This window comes from Phocoena sinus, chromosome 4, assembly GCF_008692025.1.
Source record: "Phocoena sinus isolate mPhoSin1 chromosome 4, mPhoSin1.pri, whole genome shotgun sequence".
Classification (NCBI taxonomy): Eukaryota; Metazoa; Chordata; class Mammalia; order Artiodactyla; family Phocoenidae; genus Phocoena; species Phocoena sinus.
The window spans coordinates 35,462,230-35,471,747 of record NC_045766.1 but is presented as its reverse complement, the minus strand read 5'-3'; positions in this window follow the sequence as shown (position 1 = coordinate 35,471,747).

Genomic DNA, 9,518 nt, shown 5'->3' with positions numbered 1-9,518 from the left:
TATGTGAAATGTATTTTAATTAATTAATTTATTTATTTATTTATTTTTTGCGGTACGCGACCCTCTCATCGCTGCGGCCTCTCCCGTTGTGGAGCACAGGCTCCGGACGCGCAGGCTCATGGGCCCAGCCGCTCCGCAGCACGTGGGATCTTCCCGGACCGGGGCACGAACCCGTCTCCCCTGTATCGGCAGGCGGACTCTCAACCACTGCGCCAGCAGGGCAGCCCTGTATTTTGATTTTTAACTTTTGGATTAAGAAGCTCACATTGCCATAATTACCTTTATCTTTTCCCCATATTATTACAAATTATACATACTTTCAAACGTAAAGTTTATAAATCATTGATGACTTGAAGTTTTAAAATGTATTTTAAGCCTTAACGGTAAGGTGAAAGCCATTCCATTAATTACACTTGCTCTAGAAATGAACACTTGCTTTGAATTGTAGTCATTTGGTTATTTGGATACATGCTTGTAAGGTTTGCCAAAAAAATGACTTGTTAATATCAATGTTGCATACACTGATCACTGATGGCATCTTATAAATGATCTACCTGAATGTGAGGATCTGTTTGTTGTAAATCTGCTAGAAAACGCTGCCTATTTTTGTGTGTGTTTTTCCTTACTAACAGATCCTGATAAACTCTACCCTCAAGTATGAACATTAACTCCTCCAGTTAATGAATTATATATTTACTGGCTAATATTGAATATAAATACATATATACGTTTATAAATACATATATATATATATATACATCTCTTTATAACAGTATTTCCATTTGCACATTGGTTGCAACCCGTTTAAATCAAAAGATGAGTTTGAAAAGCTCTTATAAGATTAGTTAAGATTAGCTGAGACTAAAACTAAAAACTCCCTCCTTGGACTTCCCTGGTGGCCTAGTGGTTAGGATTCTGGGCTTTCACAGTGGTCGCCTGGGTTCAATCCCTGGTCGGGGAAGATCCCGCAAGCTGCGTGGTACTCCTTTGTAAATATTTTAATTTTGCCTGATCAATCATAAAAAATTTGTTCAACACCTGGAATAGATTTCTCTATTGTTTATTTTTATTAAAAAAATTTTTTTAATTTATTTTTTTGGCCATGCAGCACAGCATGTGGGATCTTAGTTCCCCGACCAGGGACAGTGGGAACTATAGTGGGAGCTGTAGGGAGCTCCCCTACAGTGGGAGCTCAAAGTCTTAACCACTGGACCGGCAGGGAAGTCCCTAATTCTCTATTTTTAAAAATATTAAACCTTTGAGAGAATTCCCTGGTGGTCCAGTGGTTAGGAGTCTGCGCTTTCACTGCGGAGGGCCTGGGTTCAATCCCTGGTTGGGGACCTAGTATCCTGTAAGCTGCAAAGCATGGCCCAAAAAAACAAAAAAACAAACAAAAAATTAAACCTTTGAAATCTAAACCTATTGTTTGATTTCATCCTTTTATGACAAGGGTTTTTACACTAAACAGTTGTCAGTGGAGCCTTGAAACCCCTGTACTACTTGCAAAACTCTGGATATGTAATTTTTAATTTTTCTGGAGAGAGTTCTTATTAAAATATTAAATGGTCTGTGATCCAAAAAGATGTAAAAGCTATGGCCTTATTGAATATGGGCTGTACTGTGAATTTTAAACATATATTTGAGATAATAGTTGTAAAACTAATTGTTTAAAGCATTCTGAAAACAATGTTAAAAGAAAAATCTATGCTGAAAACTAGAAAATCTCTGCGTTTGTAGTACTGAACTTGAATCTTGAAGGGATTAGAGCAGATAAGACATTACTGGTGAAAGAGGGACATAAGGGTGAATGGTATTCCACAAAAGACATATCTTAGTCATTAAATCCTTTTCCTCCTTATAAACAACTTGTATTTTGCCTTGTTAACATACACCCCCAAAAAGTATGTTGTTTTATATTAAATGGTTGAAATCATTATTTAATATAACACAAGACCAGATTTGTTTTTGTATTTTGGGGGATGATGTCTTTTCATGTATTTGAAATAATGAGTAAAACTATATAATTCAGACCCTGCTAAAAATAAAGAACCAACCTGTTGGGAACGTTCCATGCAGATTTCCAAAATGTATTTTACTTTAATATTAAAGAAAGAAAATAAATTTAAAAAATAATTTCATAATAAATAGGATTAATATATTTGACAGCCATTTTAGTTACAGAAGGGAAGGTAATATAGGCGCCTTGTAACTATGTTTTTTTTTTAACCAATGTCTTTGGTAGGTAGTAAGGCATAATTATTTGATTCTCTCTTAGAAGATTTAAAGTATCTATAATAGGTACTTTTCCACTTCAGTTTAATCTCTGCCTGATTTGACAGTGCCAATTTTTTTTTTTTTTTTTTTTTTTTTTGCGGTACGCGGGCCTCTCACTGTTGTGGCCTCTCCCTTAAGCAGAGCACAGGCTCCAGACGTGCAAGCTCAGCGGCCATGGCTCACGGGCCCAGCCGCTCCGCGGCATGTGGGATCTTCCCAGACCGGGGCACGAACCCGTGTCCCCTGCATCGGCAGGTGGACTCTCAACCACTGCGCCACCAGGGAAGCCCTGACAGTGCCAATTTTTTAATGTATCACTATTTAGTTTGGGATGGAGCACCTTTACATTTCCTACCTGTTAAAACTATTAGAGTCTTCATTTTAGTCCTCTAAATTGTTAGCAAGGTAAAATGGCCATAGAGAGCTAATATTCCTTCCTGGATTCTGTTTTGGTAGAAGCAAGTCCTGTATCAGGGCAGAATAGTTAATGTACAGGACTCATGTCCTCTCCCTTAAGCTAAGAGAAACTTTGACTGTTGGATTTTAAAGACTGCTTTTAAGGAGGTCTGTTTGTTTCTTTGTTGTTTTGTTTTTTTACCTTGAGGGGGCAGACATTTTGTTGGAGAAAATAGTTTTATATAGCAGGATGAAAATTGTATGATTAATCACTTCCTTTTTTTAAAAAATGTTGTGGGGTATAGTTTAAAAGATCATCTTAGCATATCAGCAATATTAATTTGCATAGTTTATAAGAAGTCTTGAAGCATAGAGAAAAATGTTGCTACATTTTAATAGTTTTTTGTCAATATACACATAACTTTTTATAACAATTTTGTGCTCAGAATAATGAGTAGATAGTGTGATTGAAATGAACAAGGTTTTGGTATAATTCTTAGGGAGTTATCCTAAGTATCTAAAATTTAGCACCTTAGTTACAATTAAATCAGTCAATATTATAAAATATGAGTATTAAACACTCTTCTTATTTTCATCAAAATGACTTTATCTTTTTTTTTTTTTGGCCGTGCTGTGTGGCACGCAGTAATTCTTAATTCCATGACCAGGGATCAAACCCGTAACCCCCTGCATTGGGAGTGTGGAGTCTTAACCAATGGACTGCCAGGGAGGTCCCCATAATGACTTTAAATGTTGGAAAAAATTTACTTTTTATAGCCTTATAGTTAATGAAATTGAAATTTTTTTATCACATGCAACTATACAATTAGGAAAATATAAAATTGGGAAATTTGATTAATTTAAAAAGTTAGTTTGGCATATCTGATAAATTGATAGATTACCACTGTCAAGTTTTATTTGTGAGTCTATATCTATTGTTGTCCTCAGATAGAGCCTTTGCAAGGATTAGTGTAAAACTGAAAAAAATACTCAATGTTGAAAGCTGTCATTGTTGAGGTTTTTATGTAATCATTGTACCTGTGTCCAGTTTTGAATTAAAAATGCACAGTCCAAAATCATTTCTGTTATCATTTTTGGAAGATCTAGCATTAGCTTTGATAGTTTAGCATTAGTATATGTGAAATGTTTATTTGGCTAATTTATTAAAAGATGTGTGTTAAAGCTTGATATTTATGCAGTATTTAAATATATAGAGTATATTTGAAATAAATTCTCCAGATTTTTATATAAAGGATTATTTAAATGCTCAAAATGATTACTTAACAATTAATCTCTAAAAAAGTAAAACATTAATGAAAGATTCTTATTTTCATTTTTATTACATAATAACCAAGTTTACCTTCAAATCATTCATATCAAAATTATACTAGCTTGGCATTATATAATTAAAAACAAATACAGTAATTTCAAGAGATGTACGCTTTCCACCAAATCTTTTGTCTGTTTTTATGAATTATTGAATTATTGGTTGTACTATTAGTAACCTGGGCAAAATGGAGAATAGGTGGAGGCACAACATTTCTCCTTCAAGAGGAAATGATGTATGGATAGTTTGGGATTATAAAGAATTTCCCTTGAAACATTTGTGTTTGGATATGGCTTCTTCAGTAGTTACAGTTTTGAAAATTTCTTTAAAGGACAATTTGGGACTGTAGATTAAATATTTTGTTTCTGCAGAGTTAGAGCTTTCTGAGCAAATTTTACTCAGACTTGGAACCTGGGCTCAAAGAGAAGCCTTCAAAGTTAAATTGTGACTGAATAGATAGTGAAAAACCATCCTGAGTATATATTAGTTTGCTAGGGCTGCCATAACAAAATACTACAGACTACAGGCTTAAACAACAGAAATGATTTTCTTATAGTTATGGAGGCTGGAAGTCCAAGATCAAGGTGGCAGTGGGTTTGGTTTCTCTTGAGGTCTCTCCTTGTTTTGGAAACTGCCACCTTCTTGCTGTCTTCACATGACCTTTCCTCTGTGCGTGCACATCCGAGGTGTCTCTTCCTCTTATAAGGACACCAGTTCTATTGAATAAGGCACCCACCCTTATGACTTCACTTAACCTTATTTACCTCTGTAAAGGTCCTATCTCTAAATGCAGTCATATTGGAAGTTAGGGCTTCAACATAAGAATTTTGGAAAGACACAATTCAGTGCATAACACAGATATTCACATCTCTGTTATGCACAATTCAAGAGGGTATGAGACTGGAGACCATGGAGACATCTCTGGGCTGTAAATCTGGAGACACAAGTCTTGTCTTGCCCCTAAAGACATATATTTACATTCCAAAGGGTAAGAGTACAGGATCCTTTCCAAGGAGAATTTATTTAAATTAAGGAGGTAAGGTTTATCTTTCCTTCTCTGGAAGAGAGGAGGGCTTCCATATAGGACTGATAACAGCTGTCCTATATAGGGCCCCAGATTCATATTTTGAGGTTCCTCATCGATAGTACTAAACCTAGTATATGTAGGCTGTTATCAGTCTGATAAGCTGTTATCAGTCTGGCTCTTATTAGTCACTGCACAGGTAAGAATTGAGAATTAGAGTATGGGAAACCAGTGTGGTTATTAAAAGTAATAATTAAATCTGTCGCTGCTCCAGAAACTGTGTGTACTTTCAGTACAATGTGGATAAATATAACTTAACAGACATGTATTAGCTGATGTTTCTTGAAACTGAATTCTGTTTAGTTCACATTTTTTGGTTATATTATGGTCAGAGGCCTGGGGTTATGAAAACCTGTGTCTTAGAAGCCAGAGTTCAGTCTCAAGTGATTAGATGTTTCCTTTTATATTTTCTCCTAGCCTAAATGGGGCAAATTATCTAAGTAATTCAACTTAAGGTGATAATAAAAAAGTCCACTCCTGTGGGTAGGGGAAATTGTAAATATAGTAGTTCAGTAGTGAGGTATGAGCTGAGGCAAAAATTGGAAGTTATATGTGAAGAAACCAGACCCTGTAAGTCAGGAAATGAAAATTATTACAAAAGCAGAAACAACTAACTCTGGGTTAAAAAGAAAAAAAAATGGTGAAGCCATTTCAAAATTGAACTTTTACAGTTTTTTGAACGTTTTTGTTTGCTAGGTTAATAACTTCTGATAAAAGAAAAAGTAGAGTTTTTAAAAATTTTTATTTTATGTTGGCGTATAGTTGATTTACAATGTTGTGTTAGTTTCAGGTGTACAGTAAAGTGATTTAGTTATACATATATCTATTATTTTTCAGATTCTTTTCCCATATAGGTTATTACAGAGTATTGAGTAGAGTTCCGTGTGCTATATAGTAGGTCCTTGTTGATTATCTATTTTGTGTATAGTAGTGTGTATATGTTAATCCCAACCTCCTAATTTATCCCTCCCTCCAACCCACCTTTCCCCTTTGGTAACCATAAGTTTATTTTCTAAGTCTGTGAGTCTGTTTCTGTTTTGTAAATAAGTTCATTTGTATAACTTTTTTAGATTCCACATATAAGTGATATGTGATATTTGTCTTTCTCTGTCTGACTTCCTTCACTTAGTATGATTATTTCTAGGTCCATCCATGTTACTACAAGTGACATTATTTCATTCTTTTTTATGGCTGAGTAGTATTCCATTGTATATATATGAACCACAACTTCTTTATCCATTCATCTGTCGATGGACATTTAGGTTGTTTCCATGCCTTGGCTATTGTAAATAGTGCTGCAGTGAACATTGGGGTGCATGTATCTTTTCCAAGTGTGGTTTTCTCTGGATATATGCCCAGGAGTGGGATTGCTTGATCGCATGGTAGCTCTATTTTTAGTTTTTTAAGGAACCTGCATACTGTTCACCATAGTGGCTGCACCAATTTGCATTCCTACCAACAGTGTAGGAGGGTCCCCTTTTCTCCACACCAAAAGTAGAGTGTTTTTTAAAAATTCATTTCTTTTCAGTCCTCAAATTTTTTTTAAATTGCTAATCAGATACTGTCCACACTGAGATCGATGTATATATACATGGACCATAAGGTATATATATAGTCGGAGAATGCAAAAGCTAAGATTTTGCAGGCTATAAGCATTGGTTTATTCGTGATGTTTTTCTTTTTTGCCAATTTCTAATAAAATGAAATTGGAGGGGAGATCAGTTAAAGGCCTTCAGAATAGACAGAGACCAAACTAAAATAGTAATATTAAAGAGGAAATGGATTCCAGTGATTGTGAAGGTGAATTGCAAAGACAGTTGGATACTATAGGAAGCAAGGACATGAACTTTTGAGTGTAGATGATGTAGGAAATGTGGATGGGGGAGCAACTTTGAAAGAGAAGGCAGTTTTAATCAAAAGATGGTAGTATGAGTGTAAATAGGGACTTGTTTCGAACATTTTTTTCCGAAGGAATTGAGACTTGAGCATTCTCTTGAGTTCAGTGAGTGAGCCAGGGAAATGAACCCATTAAGGATGCAAAGGAGAAAGGGGGAAATTTGCAGGACAAAGTTCTGGAGAAGGCAGGATGAAGATCATAGTTTTCTTTTTAAAAATTAACATTTATTACTGTAAAAATATCTAATGGTACACACTCTTCATTATTCCAGTCCTGATAAAAATAAGAAAAAAAATTATGAGTTGGAATTTTGTTATCAAAACTTATACTCCTCATGGTGAATATCATAGTATTTTTTGAGGTGCTTATCAGTCTAGGATTGTGCAATAGCCTTCTGATGGTTCTTCTTACTCTCAGTTCTACTATGTGTATATTCCTCACTACAGATATTATAGTGTTCTTCCAAAATGCAATCAGAAATTATGAACTCTTCTTTAGAGTAAATTGCTTCCCCTAAGTGATAAAATCTGTATTATCTTCATGATCTTGTCACATTTTCCAGCAGTCTTTGTTCACTGCATAATCTACATACCAACCGCAGTAAGAGAATTCCTGATTTCTTTTATTTGAGGTAGACAAAGTAAATCTCTGTTCTTGGCCAACAAAAGAGCTCAATAAAATAAAAATGGTTCTACCGCAAAGACTAAAATTAGGAATATATATTAATATATTAAAGATTTTGTCTGTATATAATTTGCAATGATCTGCCAGAAATTCCTTACATAGACTTAATTGCCAGATTAATGCCCTGAAGTGAAAGTAAACAGTGCATGTACATATAATAAGAGCTAAGGACTGTAGTGATAACCCCAGGAGGCAAACATTTCAGAGTTTTACTACCTCATTTCCTGATTTCAGAAGCCAAGGATAGAAACTGGGGGGTTTTTGTAAGTGGTCCCACTCAGTTTTTTCCCCCTTTTTCTTTGGATTCTAGGAACATTCACTTTAATATCTAGTTGATTTTTTAGAAATCTAATCGTACCTGGTTAATATCAAACTTTCCTCAATAAGTCATTATAGACACAGTCTTTGTGTCCATGGTATTGTGGGCAATTAAGGGATGGGCAGAGAATCTAAGTGTGCCTTTTTCTGCCTACCTGTCTACTCGCCTAAGCAACATATCCAGTGAGTTCTCAGAGGTCACCAGCAGTAAAAGGGTGGAGCTACCCCAGGAGAATGTTAAATTGCTGGTTAATCTGCAGAAATCCTGGGGCAGGCACTATACTTCTCACATCAATGGTTAGTGGGATGATGCTGAAATATTATTGAGAAGGACCTTTTGAGAAGTCTTAGAGACACCCAGGTGGCTGATATCTGGGGTACAGAAAAAAAGGACTGGATGGAAAGTAGGGAGAACAGACTAGTTATCTTCAACTAGGACAGTGAGAGTGGGAGCAGAAAGGAGTTAAGAGATACAGGACATTGGAAAAGCAAAGGAAGCAGAATTAGGCACATAATTGCCCATAATCTTATTTTTTCATTTATTAACTAAAGCTATTCAAAATCTATTAATATACAGAACTTTTGTTTTTACTTGAAATAGTGATTAAAGATTTTGGTTGTAGTGTATCTTTTTTTTGGATTTTCCCCAATATCATTTGGGTTGTACCATCACTGGAAATTTATAAGGATTTATGTGATTTAGCTGATTACCTTTGTGGGAGTCCGTGTTGTTAAGTGCACAGACTGAGCCAATTGGCTGAGTTGAATCCCAGCACTACGTCCCAGCTCACCACTTTTTGGCTGGGTGACCTTGGCTACTGGCTTAATCACTCTATAAATACTTCCTCTTTAAAACTGAGATTAATAATAGTGTCTACTTCATAAAGTTGCTATGAGGATCAAAGATGTTAATATATGAAAAGTATTTAGGACAGCGCCTGGCACATAGTAAGAAATATCTAAGTGTTAGCTATTGTATTTACTTTGCATTGACTATAGTACTCAGACAATACATTCCTTGAAGCAATCCTTATAATATGTGTTATTAGGAATACAGCATACTCTATTTTGACTTTTAAAGGGAATATATGCATACGGTAAAACAAAACTGTCCAATATGGTAGCCACTAGCCAGTTGTGATGATGTAAATTAATCAAAATTAATAAAATTTAAAATTCAATTCCTTAGTTGCACTAGCTACATCTCAAGCACACAATAGCCACATGTGGCTATTACCTATGAAACTGGACAGTGCAGATACAGAACATATCTGTCTTTGCAAAATGTTCTGTTAGAGCCGGCAGATAGTGAAACCTCCCTCCCATTCCTACCCCCAAATCCTTCCTCCCAGGGGTAATCCCTGTTACAGGTTTCTTGCACAGCTTTTCATGGTTCAGACACACAATTTTTTTTACATAAATATTATATAATTTGCACTGTACTGTGACTTATTTTTGTTTGTTTTAAAATACACTAACTGTATTTATTTTTTATTGATATATAATTGACATAACACTTCCTAGTTTTAGGTGTACAC